This window comes from Rhinoderma darwinii, unplaced genomic scaffold (assembly GCF_050947455.1).
Source record: "Rhinoderma darwinii isolate aRhiDar2 unplaced genomic scaffold, aRhiDar2.hap1 Scaffold_1047, whole genome shotgun sequence".
NCBI lineage: Eukaryota > Metazoa > Chordata > Amphibia > Anura > Rhinodermatidae > Rhinoderma > Rhinoderma darwinii.
In genome coordinates, this window is record NW_027461931.1 from 18073 (window position 1) to 37117 (window position 19045).

General features: G+C 43.9%; 1 long non-coding RNA gene across 1 annotated transcript in view; it reads left to right on the top strand.

Annotated features, from left to right (window-relative positions):
- The first annotated feature begins 12009 nt into the window (after positions 1-12009).
- LOC142698904 (uncharacterized) overlaps positions 12010-19045 on the top strand; it is a 66567-nt gene continuing 59531 nt past the window's right edge. Inside the window, exon 1 of the long non-coding RNA XR_012865835.1 lies at positions 12010-12070. This is a non-coding gene — a long non-coding RNA (uncharacterized LOC142698904). The remainder of the gene's footprint in view (positions 12071-19045) is intronic.

The following is a 19045-nucleotide window of genomic DNA, read 5'->3' on the forward strand; positions in this document are numbered from 1 at the left end:
TTGAAAAGTTTCCCCCCTCCCATATACTAATGTGCCACAAACAGGAAGTTAATATCACCAACCACTCCCATTTTATTTAGGTGTATCCATATAAATGGCCCACCCTGTATATTGATTATGCGCCCGCCAACTACCAGGGTCTCTTTTTGTTTTTTTGCATTAAGGGTATGTTTACACACAGAAGATTGGTTGTAGAAATTTCTAAGACTGTCCTATACATTTGAATGGGGCTTGCAGAAATCCATGCACGGGCTGCAGAAACAACCCCATTCAGATGTACGTATGGAATAGATTTTTCAGTCACAGAAATTTCTCCAACAAATGGCTGAAAATGGAAGCTGAACGACTCCCAACATCTACCCATTGATGTCAATGGAAAAAACGGTGTTTCGTTCCGACGGGGCATTTTTTTACAGACCATAAACGCCCAAAAAAACGGCTGAAAAAACGGAAGCTGAACGCCTCCAAATATCTGCCCATTGCTTTCAATGGGAAAAACTGCATTTTGTTCCAACAGAGCTTTTTTTTGTTCAGCCGCTTGAAAAAACGGCGCGTAAAAAACTACCTGTAAAAAAAAGTGCATATCACTTCTTGAGCCGTTGTGTTTCAAAAACAACCGCTAAAAAAAGCCTCAAAAACCGCTTATGGTTTAAAAAAACGGCTGAAAATCAGAGGCTGTTTTCCCTTGAAAACAGGTCCATATTTTACAACTGTTTTTCGTTTTGCTTGTGAAAATACCCTAAGGCTGGGTTCACACGAGCACATTAACGTCCGTAATGGACGGACGTATTTCGGCCGGAAGTCCCAGACCGAACTCAGTGCAGGGAGCCGGGCTCCTAGCATCATAGTTATGTACGATGCTAGGAGTCCCTGCCTCTCTGCAGGACAACTGTCCCGTACTGTAATCATGTTTTCAGTACGGGACAGTAGTTCCACGGAGAGGCAGGGACTCCTAGCGTCGTACATAACTATGATGCTAGGAGCCCGGCTCCCTGCACTGAGTTCGGTCCGGGACTTCCGGCCGAAATACGTCCGTCCATTACGGACGTTAATGTGCTCGTGTGAACCCAGCCTAAGGGTATGTGCACACACACTAATTACGTCCGTAATTGACGGACGTATTACGGCCGCAAGTAGTGGACCGAACACAGTGCAGGGAGCCGGGCTTCTAGCATCATAGTTATGTACGATGCTAGGAGTCCCTGCCTCGCTGCAGGATAACTGTCTCGTACTGAAAACATGATTACAGTACGGGACAGTAGTTCCACGGAGAGGCAGGGACTCCTAGCATCGTACATAAGTATGATGCTAGGAGCCCGGCTCCCTGCACTGTGTTCGGTCCGGTACTTGCGGCCGAAATACGTCCGTCAATTACGGACGTAATTAGTGTGTGTGCACATACCCTAAGACTGCACAGGATGTGTGGTCTGTAACCGTGGAGATGCATAGGTCTGCATAAAAGCTCTAGACACAAAGTTGTTTACATTTTTAACTTAGATGTATTGGGACAATAAAAATAAAATGGTTGAACAGGTGACTATAACCTTTAACTGGTTGGTAACTAATGACGATTATGCGCTTTATGGGTGGCAGGACGTTGCTACATCAGGACGATCATACTTGTACTGCTGATCGCACGGGCCTGTGCAATCAGGAGTGGGGCGACGGTTATAGTACACGGACGCAGCCCCGCTCTAATGGCGAACATTAGAGAAACCTCTGATCTCCGCTGTTAACCCTTTGAATACCGCGATCAACGCTGATCGCAGCATTTAAATGGAAAAAGTGAAGTGTGACCCTCTTTGATTGGCCGTTAAAGGACCCGAGGTCTGTCTGACCATATTTCCTGTTGTTCGGACAAACTTAGGTATGCCGTGTCATCTGCCGGTGAACTATCAGTACATGCTATCACTGAATGCACACTTATACAGGGAAGGCCTGTCAGTCTATGAGTGAGCCTGCCCACTGGACTCCTAAGCCCTGAATGAGTAGCGATTTAGATCAATTAATTACAAGTTCTACTAAAATTCTATATATATCAATCTGCTCAGCTCCTTCTGCTCTATAACGGTAGGGACACACACAGTGTATACACTGAAGATTTTCAGCAACAGATTGAGGCCTCATGCACACGACCGTAAAAACGCCCGTTATTACGGGTCGTAATTACGACCCGTAATAACGGGCTCATAGACTTCTATTGGCGACGGGTGCCTTCCCGTTTTCTCACGGGAAGGTGCCCGTGCCGTTGAAAAAGATAGAACATGTCCTATTTCAGGCCGTAATAACGGCACGGACAGTCCATAGAAGTCTATGGAGCTCTCGTAATGACGGGTGGCTACATGTGTGCACCCGTCATTACGGCAGCGTTGCTAAGCGACGTCAGTAAATAGTCACTGTCCAGGGAGCTGAAAGAGTTAACTGATCGGCAGTAACTCTTTCAGCACCCTGGACAGTGACTACCGATCAGTATAAACCTGTAAAAAATAAAAATAAAAGACGTTCATACTTACCGACAACTTCCTGCTTCCTCCAGTCCGGTCTCCCGCCCGTTGCCTTGGTGACGCGTCCCTCTCGACATCCGGCCCGACATCCTGGATGACGTTTCAGGCCATGTGACCGCTGCAGCCAATCACAGGTCAATCATAGGCTGCAGCGGTCACATGGACTGCCGCGTCATCCAGGGATGTCGGGCTGGATGTGAAGAGAGGGACGCGTCACCAAGACAACGGCCGGGTAAGTATGAATTTCTTTAACTTTTATTACAGAAAAGGCTGTCCCTTCTCTCTATCCTGCACTGATAGAGAGAAGGGGCTGCCGATTAGTGCAGTGCTATTTTGCCGCCAAAAACGTGCTCGTAAATACGGGTAGAATACGTGTGACACCGGACCCATATTTACGGGCACGGGTTCGTAAATACTGGTGCAAAACGGGTGGAATACGTGTGACACCGAACCCGTATTTACGCCAGTATTTATGGGTGGGAAAAAATACGGTCGTGTGCATGAGGCCTTAATTGTGGAAAATCCACAGTGTAATACAGTAGCAGGAGTGTGGGTGAGATTTGAGCAAATCTCATTCTCACACAGCGGAAAAAATCTGCAAAGAAAATGTTCATAAATTGACCTGCGGTGCGTTTTTTTAATCTGCAGCATGTCAATTTATGCAGTGGAATCGTTGCTCTTCTGTTGCATGTTATCCCCATTGAATTAAATGGGATGTAAAACGTGCTACAAATAGCCATGTGTTGCGACTTTTGTGGCCGAAACACTGCGATTCAGCCGTAAAAACCGCAAATGAAAAAAGAAAAAGGCTCATGCTTACTGCCCGCGCCGTTGTCATAGCAACGCGGTCCTCTATACTGAGTGCAGCCTGGCCCCCTGGAATAAGGTTTCATCCAATGTGACTGCTGTAGCCAAATCAAAAGGTGCAGTGGTCACATGGACTACAGCGTCATCCTAGGCGATCGGGCTGTACTCAGAGCAGAGGGACGCCTGGGTGGTAAGTATAAACTTTTTTTTTTTCCCCTACAGTATTTCCACAGCAGACACTCCTCCCGAAAATCTGCAACACAATTTGGTGCAGTTTTTTCTGGGCGGAATTCCCAGTAGTCTCCAGGACGGATGCACGGTGTAGTTTTACAAAGCGTATCTGCCCTGTTTGTCCCTACCCTAAGGGGGTATTCACACGGTGCAGTTTTGACGCGTTTTATTTTGCCCTGTGGCTGGAAAAAACGCACTAAATTAATTTTTACCACGATTTTCGACCGCGTAGCCAAATAAGTGGCATAACCGCACCTTGTGAATACACACCAATATGCTACTAACAGATAGGACTGTTTTTTCAACGGGACAGTTTTCCCTTTAACCCCTTCCCACACTTTGACGTAAATGCACGTCCAGGTGAGCAGTAACTTCGCGCACCTGGGCGTGCAGTTACGTCCGCGCTTTAACAGTTAACCGCCGCACGATGCTACACCGCAGAGGCGGTTAACTGTGCAGGGTGTCTGCCCTGCTCTCCCTGTTGCGGATCAGCGACCCATCGCCGCTGATTTCGGCAATTAACCCCTTAGATGCGGCGGTCGATTGCGATCGCCACATTTAAGAGGTTTAGAGCAGATCGGCAGCTCCCACATGCATTTGCAGGGGCTGGCAATCCTTGCCACGGCAACCGGAGGCCAGACAATGGCCACCGGGCTGCCATGTATGGAAGCCAATGAGGACCAGCCAAAGCTCCTTATAGGCTTCCTGTCAGAGTGACTGTGATGTCACAATGACAGCTAGAATACATTACATTACGTAGGTAGTGTAATTTGTTCCAGCATCGATCAGGGCTGCGAGTCTAAATGTCCCCTAGTGAAATGAAATGAACACGTTAAAAAAAAGTACACATTTTTGGTATCACCGCATTCGTAACGACCCCATCTATTAAACGGTAAACAAAAAAATCCCGCATGGTGAGCACCACAAAAAAAAGAAGTAAAAAACAATCCAAGAATCACTATTTTTTGGTCACCACCGCTCCCAAAATATACAATAAAAAGTGATCAAAAAGTCGAATGTACCCAAAATAGTACCAATAAAAACTACAAGCCATCCCGCAAAGAACAAGCCGTTACACAGATTTTTTGACTGAAAAATAAAAAAGTTATGACTCTCAGAATATGGTGACACAAAAAATATTTTTTCGTAATCGTATCGATCTGCAGAATAAAGTAAAATTGTCGTTTATAGCCCAGGATGAACGCCGTAAAAAAAAATAAAAGAATAAAAAACATTGTCAGAATTGATGGTTTTTGGTCCCCTTGCTTGCCAAAAAATGGAATAAAAATTGATCAAAAAAATTGCATCCACCCCAAAATGGTACCAATGAAAACGACAGATTGTCCCGCAATAAATGAGCACTCACACGGATCCGGTGGAGAAAAAATAAGGAAGTTCTGGCCCTTAGAATACGGTGAAGCAAAATGTGCAGAGTGTTCCAAAAGCGGATAAGATCGGGCACCATTTATCAGTGTGACACCGGCCACACATCAGCGGATTATTATTTATTTACCGCATTATTATACCCACTTATTATGCCCTCATGTACTCCGCACAGCTTACATATGCCCCCACATTATAAACTGAAATACCAGCAAAACCCCAAACAGAACAACTACCATGCTAAACCAGAGCTCCAAAAGCCAAATGGCGCTCCCACCTTTCTGAGCCCTACAGCATGCCCAAAAAGCTGTTTACACCCACAGATATGGCATCGCCATACCCGGAAGAACCCGGTTAATATTTTATGAGGTATTTGTCTTCAGTGGCACAAACTGGGCATAACATGTAGTGCACTAAAATGGCACATCAGTGGAAATTTAGAATTTTCACTCTGCACCATCCGCTGCGCATTAACCCCTTCACGCACCACGACTTAATAGCATGTCGTGGTGTGGGGGGTAATGTATGGAGCGGGCTCACGCGCTGAGCCCGCGTCATATGCTGCGGGTGTCAGCTGTGTATTACAGCTGACACCCGGGACTAACGGACAGGAACAGCGATCACACTGTTAGGGCATGACCACACATGGCGGAATTCCTCCGCAACTGTCCGCATCAATGCCGCACAGAATCTGCGTTGCAGATTCTGCAGCGGATCTGCACAAAATGTGCAGAAAATTGATGCGGACTGGCCGCTGCGGACTGCAGGAAAAGTGCTTCTCTTCTCCCTATTCAGTGCAGGATAGAGAGAAGGGACAGCACTTTCCCTAGTGAAAGTCAAAGAAATTCATACTTACCGCCCGTTGTCTTGGTGACGCGTCCCTCTTTCGGCATCCGGCCCGACCTCCCTGGATGACGCTCCAGTCCATGTGACCGCTGCAGCCTGTGCTTGGCCTGTGATTGGCTGCAGCCGTCACTTACACTGAAACGTCATCCTGGGAGGCCGGACTGGAGACAGACGCAGGGAGTTCTCGGTAAGTATGAACTTATATTTTTTTTTACAGATACATGTATATTGAGATCGGTAGTCACTGTCCCGGGTGCAGAAACAGTTACTGCCGATCGCGTAACTCTTTCAGCACCCTGGACAGTGACTATTTACAGACGTCTCCTAGCAACGCTCCCGTCATTACGGGAGCCCCATTGACTTCCTCAGTCTGGCTGTAGACCTAGAAATACATAGGTCCAGCCAGAATGAAGAAATGTCAAGTTAAAAAAGCAAGACGCATCCGCAGCACACATGACATGTGCATGACAGCTGCGGACTTCATTGCGGAACTTTGAATCTCCATTGAAGTCAATGGAGAAATTCCGCCATGAGTCCGCCACTGCTCCGCAACAGACAGAGCATGCTGCGGACACCAAATTCCGCTCCGCAGCCTCTGCTCCGCAGCGGAATTGTACGCATCGTGTAAACGAACACTGCTAAATTAAAGTGAAAGTCAATGGAGAAACGGCTCCGCTGCGGAATAACGCTGCGGAGTGTCCGCAGCGGAATTTAAGTGAAATTCCGCCATGTGTGAACCCGCCCTAAAGTAAGGCCCCAAAATCCACTAGGTGCTGCTTTACTTCTGAGGCCGGTGTTTCGGTCCATAAGCGGACTAGGGCCACATGTGGGATATTTATAAAAATTGCAGAATCTGGGCAATAAGTATTGAGTTGCGTTTCTTGGGTAAATCCATCTGTGGTACAGAAAAAAACTGTATTACAAATGAATTTCGTAAAAAAAATAATTGAAATTTGTAAATTTCACCTCTACTTTGCTTTATTTCCTGTGAAATGCCTAATGGGTCAAAATAATTTCGGAATGCTGTTTTGAATACTTTGATGTGTGCAGTTTTTAAAATGGGGTGATTTGGGGACTTTCTAATATATAAGGCCCTCAAAACCACTTCAGAACTGAACTGGTCGCTGAAAAAAATAGCCTTTTGAAATTTTCTTGAAAATGCGAGAAATTGCAGCTAAAGTTCTAAGCCTTGTAACGTCCTAGAAAAATAAAAGGACGTTCAAAAAATGATGCAAACATAAAGTAGACATATAGGAAATGTTAAATAGTAAATATTTTGTGTGGTATTCCGATCTGTTTTACAAGCAGATACATTACAATTTAGAAAAATGCAGATTTTTGCAAATTTTCTCTAAATTTTGGTGTTTTTTTACAAATAAATATTGAATTTAATGACCAAATGTTTTCAGTTTCATAAAGTAAAACATGTCACGAGAAAACAATCTCAGAATCGCTTGGATATGCAAAAGCATTCTGGAGTTATTACCACATAAAGTAACACATGTCAGATTTGCAAAAATCGGCTGTGTCCACAAGACCAAAACAGGCGTAGACACTAAGGGGTTAAAGAGGCTCTGTCACCACATTATAAGTGCCCTATCTCCTACATAAGAAGATCGGCGCTGTAATGTAGGTGACAGTAGTGGTTTTTATTTAGAAAAACAATCTATTTTTACCACTTTATGAGCGATTTTTAGCTTTATGCTAATTAGTTTCTTAATGCCCAAGTGGGTGTGTTTTTACTTTAGACCAAGTGGGCGTTGTACAGAGGAGTGTATGACGCTGACCAATCAGCGTCATACACTTCTCTCCATTCATTTACACTGCACTAGCGATATAGCTATATTGTTATCTGCAGCCTCATACGCACACTATAACATTACTGCAGTGTCATGACAATGAATATACATTACCTCCAGCCAGGACGTGATGTGTATTCAGAATCCTGACACGTCTGAAAATCTTTTCTGTGAGATTTCCAGCAAGGCAAACGTAATCTCGCGAGATTACGATGTAAACGAGATTACGTTTGCCTTGCTGGAAATCTCACAGAAAAGATTCAGACGTGTCAGGATTCTGAATACACATCACGTCCTGGCTGGAGGTAATGTATATTCATTATCAGGACACTGCAGTAATGTTATCGTGTGTGTATGTAGCTGCACATAACGATATAGCTATATCGCTAGTGCAGTGTAAATGAATGGGGAGAAGTGTATGATGCTGATTGATCAGCGTCATACACTCCTCTGTACAACGCCCACTTGGTCTAAAGTAAAAACATGCCCACTTGGGCATTAAGAAACGAATTAGCATAAAGCTAAAAATCGCTCATAAAGTGGTAAAAATAGATAGTTTTTCTAAATAAAAAGCACTGTTGTCACCTATATTATAGCGCCGATCTCCTTATGTAGGCGATAGAGCACTTATAATGTGGTGACAGAGTCTCTTTAAGATAAGCCGGGTTTCATGTCCATGGCTGCGGGCCGGCAGGTTCTCTCTCCTCCTGACGGCCGCAGCCAGGGGTCTGCGAGTGCTGACTCCAGTCTCCAGTGCTGACTCCAGCGCTCACTTCCACTCACCTCGGCAGAGTCCCGTAGGGTGCACGCGCACGTGCCCAATCTTAAAGGGGCAGCGCATGCACCGGACTTTCATGTTTAATCAGCCCATGAGTGCCCTGGACTATAAGGGGGGCCCAGCCCCTTGCTTTGTTGCCTGAGCGTTGTTTGTTGTATCCTAGTTTGTCTATGCAAGTTTCCAGCTCCCAGTGTTTCCTGTATCCTGTATCCCGTGCTATCCTGGTCAAGTGCCGTGCTGTGCTGTAGTCGTGCTCTGCTGTATTCCACGCCTGTACTGCTACTCCAAACCTGACGTCTACCTGCTGCCTAGTCTCAGCCGAGCCTGCCACAGGTACGCCATACAAACTATAGACTGTTTCCTGCGCCCTGTTGGCCACCTGCCATACCGCCAAGGCATTACGGCCTAGTGGGTGCACGAACCCTACGTGACAGCACGCACAGGCCATGGACCCCGCTGATCGGTCCAAGACCAAGATGACGTCACAAGAGATGCGGACGGATATGCTGGACCTCCGGTTTTGACAGGACCACCTCCTCCAGGCCTTGAACATTCTCGCACGTCGGCAGGAAGCACGAGCTGTAGTTTCTCCAACTACACCTCCTGGCAGTACTGATCCTCTGACTACACCTCCTGGCAGTGTTGATCCTTGTTTTTCTTTGCCACTTCCTGACCGCTTTGATGGAGACGCAGGTACCCGTCGTGGATTTTCGAACCAGTGCCAGATCCACTTCAGCCTGTATTCAAGGACATTTTCGTCTTATGGCGCAAGAGTCGCCTTCATCATCTCTCTTCTCACTGGCAAGGCCCTTGCATGGGCGAATCCTATCTGGGAGAGACAGGGACCAGAGACCCGTGACTTCCAGGGGTTCCTCCGGACTATTCACACGGTGTTTGAGGAGCCTGGATGAGTCTCCTCTGCAGCGGCTTCCTTGCTGAACCTACGCCAAGGAGACATCTCTGTGGGCGAGTACGCCATCCACTTCCGCACCCTGGCGGGAGAACTGTTGTGGAATAATGAGGCCCTGGTGGCTATATTCTGGCATAGACTGTCTCCTAAAATGAAGGACGAACTTGCCGCTCGAGACCTGCCGTCTACCCTGGATGACCTCATCCTTCTTGCTGCCCGGATTGATAGACGGCTCCGAGAACGGCTCCAAGAGGTTAGTCAGCAGTGAGGTCTTCCTAGTCTTGTTCCTACCTTGCAGCAACCCCTGCCGTCCTCAGATGCCGATCCTCCTAAGGAGTCTGTGAGGATGAACCAATGTAAGCTATCCACCCAGGAGAGACAACACAGACGCACTTCGGGACCCTGTCTTTATTTCGACCTCAGAGGCCATCTTGTGCGTCTGTGTCCCCAAAAGCCTTAAAGCCTAGGGTTTGTAGGAAAGACAACCTTGGGCAAAGAAGGACTCCCGTCTAAGTTGTCCATACCCATGACCATAGTGTCCGATGAGAAAACACATCAGGTCTCTGCATATCTGGACTCTGGATCTGCTGCTAATTTCATTTGTAGAGACCTGGTGGACCTTCTTCAATTACCCACTACCCCTCTGGAGAGACCATTGATGGTTGCATCGGTAAATGGACTACCATTGCCAGACCCAGTTATAGCTGTGATCAAGCCGCTGAGGCTCCATGTAGGGGCTCTCCACTCCGAACTTCTATCTTTCTATGTCCTATACAATTATGGTTCTGGAGGTGTGTATATATACTGAGCTTGGTTCTGGTACTGTATACATATACTGAGATTTGTTCTGGTGCTGTATATATGTACTGAGCTTGGTTCTGGTGTTGTATATATGTACTGAGCTTGGTTCTGGTGTAGAGCATATGGCATTGTTGCAATTCATTGTATATTTAATCAGAACCTGTCTGACAGTTTTAACCCCTTGAACCGCCACCATGCAGTAATACATGACTTGACAATATTTCCAAACATTCCCCTGTATGTTTGTTTCAGAAGCAAATCTTTAAAATCAACTTTTAAAATAGTCCACGCTATATGCTAATTACTATATGAAGGGTCATGGGTCGGTGCCGCTATCCTGTAGAGTCACACAGTCCTAACTGCAAGTCCACCTTTCCATGCTTGGTTGACATCTCCCTGGCTGTTCTACATCACTACCAGTCTCCTCCAACTTTCTTGGATGCACCATTGTCTTGTACTCCATGAACACGCACCGTTCAGCGAGTTGTACTCTGCCCGGCTTCATCACCGCACCGTGCATGCCAGGGGAGTACAAGGCAAAGGAGAAGGCTGGTAGTAATGTAGAACAGCCAGGGGATGGCAATCAAGATCTGGGGGGTGCCATTTCAATTTTCAGCTCAGGCAGTAGAAAAGCTAGAATTGGCCCTGGGCGGTGGCGCCACTGAAACCAGCTGCCGCCACCCCCTCATGCACTAATTGTATCTGCCTTACAATGACGCTGATTGGCAGGGCAGAAAGACTTTCCCCGCCAAACAGCGCCTTTCAACCGCTTCTACCCTGCCAATCAGCTCCGTCGTTCAGCCCCAGCAGACCTGCTCAGAAAAGAGCATCCCCGCATTGACATAGGATGACGTGGGAACGGGATCGAGGTGAGTATGTAAAGTTGTTGTTTTTGGTCTTTTTTCCACTTAAAAGTGTGAGCGGCATTATCTACGGGGGTAGAGCTATATGTGGGGCACTATATACAGGGGAGCTATATGTGGGCCACAATCTACAGGAGAGGCTATATGTGAGGCACTATCTACAGGGGGTGCCATATGTGGGACACCATATACAGGGGGGCTATATGTGGGGCACCATCTACAGGGGGGACTATATGTGTGGCACTATATACAAAGAAAATCCACTAGAATAACGAGCATGTACAGTATTCTTGTGGAAAAACAGTGGATTCGTTGGAGTTGTGGCTATCAAGAACTATACCTCTTTTCATTTACACCTGTTTTAATATATCTCCCCATGTCTTGTATAGCTGAAAGGTGGTCCCAGCCCAACACTGGCGGTTGCGTATGGCCTGTGTGCTTAAAAATGCCAGGGCTGATTTTAAGTCCCAGTCCGGCCCTGACAGTGATTATTTGTAAAAATATCAGGAATATGTTTTGCTGTCATTTAAAAAAAGTGGCAAAAATGGTAATCTGGTCTGTATGGAAGGAGGAGTTTCTGAGTTTCTGCTGATTACAAGTAGGGGGGGGGGGGTAAGTGAACAAAAAAAGATGTGCCAACTTACATGCGTCCATAGAGGCTCACACTGGATCAAACTTTTGTTCACAACAATCATTGATATACATGATATCCTGTAAATAATAAAACATTAATCTTCCTCATATATATGCTTGTCTGCATTGGCAGGTACAATAAATTCCACATACATGTTTTATTCTGTTGTCTATAGTGGATAGATGTGTGTTTGTTTTGGTGACTGTGTTTATATCGGCATACAAGAATTGTTGGGGCCTTCTGACATCTCTTACTAAGGCTCTGGGAGTGGTTGTGTAAATAGCACAAAAGAATGTGACATTACCTTTAGTATATTATAGGGAGCGGTTGTGTTTCTCATGTCACCTTTAGCCAGTTGCACTGTCTCTTTAATTTGGCATTTCCCTGTACACAGGAGGTTCACACAGATACCTGGAGACCTTTGGTACTGCAGTAGAGCACAATATCATTATACAAAGCCAGGAGCCAAGGAGAGAAGACAGTCCTCGCTGCTGTTCCCTATACACTGGACAAGGTATTGTTGGGGAGACTGTTCACTGTAGTTACATTGTACATACACAATGATGTTGATCTACACCCACAAAAGGCTGACTGTCCCCCCAGATCTGGGCACTCAGGGGCACTTGTCTGTAGTCACTACTCGGACAGCTTACAATAATACTATGTTCGCTTCAGCAGAGTGCTCATTCCAGTATTACAGGTAGAAATCAGTGGAAATAGCGTACAATGCAAACACTGCGTCGCTCTATGTCTTGGTGTACTGGGCAATGATTATAATAAATGGAGTAGACTAAATAATTTTACTGCTCAATTTTACTTTCCCTGGATATTGCCATGGAGTCTGGCTGTGATTGGGTACTGTTATGGGGTGTAGCACTTGGCTATAAGCAGTTATGTATATTGATGGGCATCACACAATTTTAAGTTTCCATGTCCGGTAGTGCAGCAGGGGCATAGCTAAGGGGAAGATGGTAGGGCATCGACCCCGGGTTCTGGATGCCAGGATGTAGTGGGCGCCAACAATCCACTATGCCTTTTAGATACAGAGTTACAGCAGTGATTTGAAACTTTGTCTCGACTCTATTCTGCTTTACAGTTTCATATTGTTCCTGAGAACTTTAGTGGGCTTTGCTACTTATGTGGGTACTGGAATAGGTTATGTTTTGTTACATGACTGGGTACTGCAATGGGGCTTCATAACGTAACTGGAAGTTGGGATGGGATTTTATAGTGCCATGTTGTAACTTTGTATTGGAATGGCACCACAGTACTTACGTACTTGGGAAAGGCCATGGGGTCTCCCAGTGTAACTGGGTACCGTGATTGGTTCTAATAATAATAATAATTGGGTACTGTAGTGGGGTTTCATAATGTAATATAATTGTATAATATAACTGGGTACAGTGGTTGGACTTAATAACTGGATACTGCAGTGAGGTATAATAGACTTGTATAATATAACTGGGTATAATGTTTGGACTTAATAACTGGGTACTGCAGTGGGGTTTTATTATATGACTAGGTACTGTTCTGGCTTTTCTTATTATAGTGGGGTGTCATATTAATACTGGGAACAGTGGTTGTATTTAATAACTGGGTACTGATGTGTTTTTTTTGTAAAGTAAGTAGCAGGTATTGCAGAGGAATGTCTAAGTATAACTCGATAGTGTGATATTGTAAATGGACACAACTATAGACTTTCTATACTATGACTGAGTGTAGAATCCAGTCACGCAGTCTGTATTATTAATGAGATTCCTTCAGTCAATTGGAGATGGTGAGAAATGAGTATGACTGCGGGGTTATATAGAAAAGGGAATGGCCCTCATAGTTTATTTTCTGTACTATCCCTCCCTCACAAAGGAGTAGTTAGTGATGACATTTATGATGCTGTAGCTTATATAATGTTCATACGCATCTTATAAAGAACAGTTTTAAATAGTCATATGGATTACATGATTGTCTCAATTTCTTCAAAGGCTTCCTTCACATGGGGCAAAGATTAATTTTGCCACCTTAGCTGAGTCAAGTACTCTGGGTATACAGCCCCAGGGCACATGCCCCACCATCCCCTGTTATTGCCTTTTAAAGACTGCTTCAATCAAAATGCTACTGCATTTAACCTCAATAATGCCCCATTTACAATCACAGGGGTCCAGGAGCTCAGATATGAGGTGCTGTTTGATGGAGTCCTCACAATGAGGAGCTGTTTAACTCTCTATGTGCCTACAGGGTGAAGTCAGAAAGAGATGTTTTTTATTTCATACCCTACAGAGCCTCTATTTTATTTGACGACAGTGATCTCTCATGTCACAGGTTTTAAAGGGAAGGCTAAAGCTGCTCTAAAGTGTGAGAACCCAACCAAACAGATCCCCATATCTCAGATTCCTGCGCCTCTGTGATGAGAAGCGGAGTGGAGTTAGACTTTGCCAGTGTCTCCTGAATGGGGAACGTGATAGAAAATAAACAGGGAAGTTGATCTTTTTTTTATGTATAGAAACAAAGTCTACAAATGTATAAAATGCACTTTTATACTGGAAAATCCCATTATACAGTATTTTAGCTTATGGCTAAATATTTAGGTTACAAGTCCTGACCCTGCCCAGTTTTACCTGCATGTGTCTATTTATAATACAGAGCAGTATAGGTAGATGACTCATGTTTTGGGAGAGTACACCCCCGCAGTCACATGGTCCTGACCGGTGTGCATCACTACGCCTGTGTTATGAATGGACCTAGACATATTTCATTTGGGTGGGTACACTAACATTGAGGTGATGCCTGCTTGAGATGTAGCAATGCTTTCTGCTGTGCTCTTTCCAATCATCTTAATTTACTAAAGAATCTAATCTGGAAATGTCCAATCTGTAGGTTATATCCGATTTATAGTGGTGTAACAATAACGGTTATTCTGCTGGTATATTTCCTGTAACATCTTTATTAGGCTTATTCTTATGATTTATAGTCTTACTTATTATACTGTGATTAAAGTGTGAAAAAAATAACCCTGTAACAAAGTCAGCATACTGAGGTAGTTGTAGTGAGTGCAATTGTTTAGCAGACCTGTGGTGTCAGAGTACTTACTGTAAAAGAGCGGTGTACATTGTACCTGTCATAAAGTCAGACTGGGGATAATCCTCTGAGCTCTGGGTGCAAGGCACCAAAGCGCTTACCCTTACATGTAATATCTACAAAGGAAACTGTTACAGTGTTACAACATAATTGCTCTTGCCCAATATACTCACCTTACATGTACCATTAAAATACTTTCTAAAGTAATTTTTTTGGGTAAGGTTAAGGATTCATGCATCGGTTGTATGGATCAATGATATGACGCCAATAGACTGCTATGGGCCAATACTGTACCCACTTGTGCCTATGATCACACCTCTCAACTTTCAAAAATCAGAAAAACTAAAAAATGTTTCACATTAACGCCTCTAACCTTACCCAATTCCTCTTCCATACACACCTAGTTCCCTTTCTGCCCCTACACAGTATCATTCTCTCAGTAGTGCCCTTACACAGTATAATGCCCCTGTAGTGCCTTCCCCACACACAGTACAATACCCCCATAGTGCCCCCCTCCCCCACACACAGATTTCATAGTGGTCTATAATACGGACATTGTACAGGTTCTATTTGCCGGGTGGGAGATCAGCCCAGCTCCAGGCAACAACTGAACTTTACATTTTTGCCCAGATATGGAGCTTATGCCCCTTTCACGCCATATTTTGTGCATGCAATTGAGACATACATTTGATTTCCCGCGAATTTTGGATTTCACAAAGTTTGCTGCTTCAGTGTTTTTAGATCTTTTAGTCAGATTTTCTATAGTTACTGAAGTACAATTATAAGCATTTCATACGTTTTTGAACTTTTATTGACAATTTATCAAGTTTATGCAAAGCCTCAATATTTACAGGGTTGACCTTTCTTTTTCAAGACTTCTACAATTCGCCCTGGCATGCTGGATATTAACTTCTGGGCCAAATCCCGACTGATGGCACCCCATTCTTGCCTAATCATTGCTTGGAGTTTATAACAATTTCTGTGTTTTTGTTTGTCCACCCGCTTTTTGAGGATTGACGAAAGGTTCTCAATGGGATTGAAGTCTGGGGAGTTTCCTAGCCATGGACCCAAAATGTCAATGATTTGTTCACCGGACCACTTAGTTATCACTTTTGCCTTGGACGTGGTGCTCCATCATGCTGGGAAAAGCATTGTTCATCACCAAATTGCTCCTGGATGATTAGGAGAAGTTGCTCTTGGAGGATGCTTAGATACCATTCTTTATTCTTGGTAGTGTTCTTAGGCAAAACTGTGAGCGAGCCCACTCCTCTAGATGAAAAGCAACCACACACATAAATGGTCTCAGGATGTTTACTGTTGGCATGACACAGGACTCATAGTAGCGCTCACCGTTTCTTGTAATTATTATTCTAGATGTCCAAAACTGTCTGAAGGGGCTTCATCAGAGAAAATAACTTTACCCCAGTCCTCTGAAGTCCAATGCCTGTGCTTGTTGAAGAATATCAGTCTGTCCTTGGTGTTTTTCTTGAAGAGAGGTGGCTTCATTGCTGCCCTTCTTGACACCAGGCCAGCCTCCAAAAGCATTCGCCTCATTAGATGTACTGACACCTGCCTGCTGCCATTCCTGAGCGAGCTCTGCACTGGTTTTGAACAGATCCTGTAGGAGAATGCTCTTTAGGAGACGGTCCTGGCACTTGCGGGACTTTCTTGAGCGCTCTGAAGCCTACTTCACAGCTTTCGAACCTCTCTTCTTAAAGTTCTTGATGATCCGATAAATGGTTGATTTAGGGGCAGTCTTACAAGCAGCAATGTCTTTGCCTGTAAAGCCCTTTTGATGCAAAGCAATGAGGACTGCACATGTTTCCTTGCAGGTAACCATGGTTAACAGAAGAAGACAATGATTTCAAGCACCATCCGCCTTTTAAAAGCAACCAGTCTGCTCTTAAAAATTAAATCCACATGACAGAGTGATATCAGCTGCCATGTGCTAATTAACACTTTCTCCTGAGCTAATAAGAAGAAGATCACTGAAATAATGTTAGCAGGTCATTTATTTGGCAGGGCTGAAATGCAGTAGAAATGTTTATTTTTTTAGGATTAAGTTAATTTTCATGGCAAGGAATGACTTTGCAATTAATTGCAATTCATCTGAGCACTCTTCATAACAATCTAGAGTTAATGGAAATTGCCCCTATAATAACTGAATTAGCAAACTTTGTGAAAACAAAATTTGCGTCAGGCTCAAAGCTTTTGGCCAGGACGATAGATAGATAGATATAGATAGATAGATAGATAGATAGATAGATAGATAGATAGATAGATAGATAGATAGATAGATAGATAGATAGATAGATAGATAGATAGATAGATAGTCCTGACATGTTAAACTTAATCACAGAGCAGAAGTAAAATTAATGTTGGCCAAGATTGTCTTAATATGCTAAAGATGAACATTTTCTTTTGACAGTCATTCAGCTGACTTGGACCCTAGTATGGACCCTTCTGAGGCTGATGTGACTAATTTTAACTTTAAAACCATTTGACCATTATGACATAGTGTAAATGCCACTACATACATGATCCAAATGAACTGCAATAATATACGCACGTAGCATTGGGCTGTATGTATGGATGGTGGCTGGGAGGGACTAGGAAAAGGAGGTGATCCTGCTAACTACAGTAGCTGAATGATAATTAAACAATCGTAAAGGCCCCCTCAAGCTCCCAGGTGTTGGAGGTCCTGGGGCAGTTCCTCCATTTGTCCTCATTATAACCTAACCTTGATAGTTCTTATTTAAAGTTTGGTAAGGAGTATGCCCACATTGACTTTACTTGGAATGATATATTAGGGAAAAGTATAAAGGCCAGAGTCATTCACTTTAGTAGTTAAACTGATCCAATGGTCAACAAGTCCTTCAATAGATATAGACTGTAATCTACTGGAGAATATTTAGTACAATGAAGGGAAATTTTAATTTACCAGAGCGGTGGTGTACACGTATCTAAGGAAACATGTTCTGGCTATACTCACCAGATATGCCTTATCCAACGTTTAATGCCCTGTCTATATTCACGATTATGACATATGAATGTCATAGAGGGATGGTCACTACTACAAGTAGTATAACATCATGTAATATTACATATTCCCTGCTCCGGCACCTTCTGGGGAAATGTATAGCTGCCGACGTATTCTACCTGCAGAATCAGCTGATCACCGGGGTGGCACTTAAGATTTCCTAAATGCAACTGAATGCTTCTGTAGGCTGCTATGTAAAAGTTAACTTGACATGTCAAGTCATCATATGGTGTTCACATATACAGCTTGACAAGCACAGAAAAGGCATTCACAACAGCGTTATTATTATGGACAGTCAGACAATCCAATATAATGACACCTTCCACAGACAGATTAAACATTACACTGATAACATGACGTAGTACACCCATGGTAGAACTGCAACCAAAGCAGAATATTGTAACAAGCATGAATTAGTGTGTCTGTCCTTATCCAGTTTAGTGAGACTGTATGGGGGCAATAACATCATAGTCAAAAGTATACACTAATTTGTACCATTGCTGAAGATTTTCAACTACCTATATGTAACCTTGTGCTGGGGTAACTTATGTCAACACTTTATAGTAATATTTACTAACCTTTCTACTTAAACTTTTACTGTTATACTTTGCATGGTGTCCCAAGCATCTTTGTTAAATGGAAACTCCAGTCAAACCTAATGGCATAACCATAGGACCTCTACTGATCAGGAGAATGGGGGGCCAGTTTCCCACGTTACTACTTAACTGTTTCAGTATCTCCCATAGATTTTTCATAGACAATGAAGACTGATGTGTGAATGCATGGCAAAATCACTCATCTTCTCTTCCCCCTTTACCCCAGGTTTAGAGAACCAATAAAGGACAATGGATTCCCAGTAGTAGGACCCTTATCACTAATTATTATCATTAATGTTAGTGGTACATTGGGGATCTAATGGGGGTTTTACACTGGACGATTATCGTTCTGTGAACGCTCGTTGCCGATAATTGAACAGTGTAAACAGGGGAATGATCAGCAGATGAACGAGTAAACACGCAATCATCTGCTGATCGTATCGTTTTTAAAAAGTGAAATATTATCGTTGTCGGCAGCAGATCTCCCTGTGTAAACCTGCCGACATGATAATAATGTATGGGGATGAGCGATCGGAGTAACGACCGCTCGTCCCCATCCATAGCTCCGTGTGACAGGAGCAAATGATTGCCGTTCAACGATATCTGGTTGATCGGCGCTCGCTGCACCGGCCGAGTGTCGGCCGGTGTAAAAGGGCCTTAAAGGGAATGTGTTGCCAGCAAAACATGTTTTGTTTTTTTTAGTTAAACAATTAGTGTGTAGGTGATTAAACATTGTTCTAATTTTTTTTATTTTTTTTCACGAGTCAGGAAATATTATAAA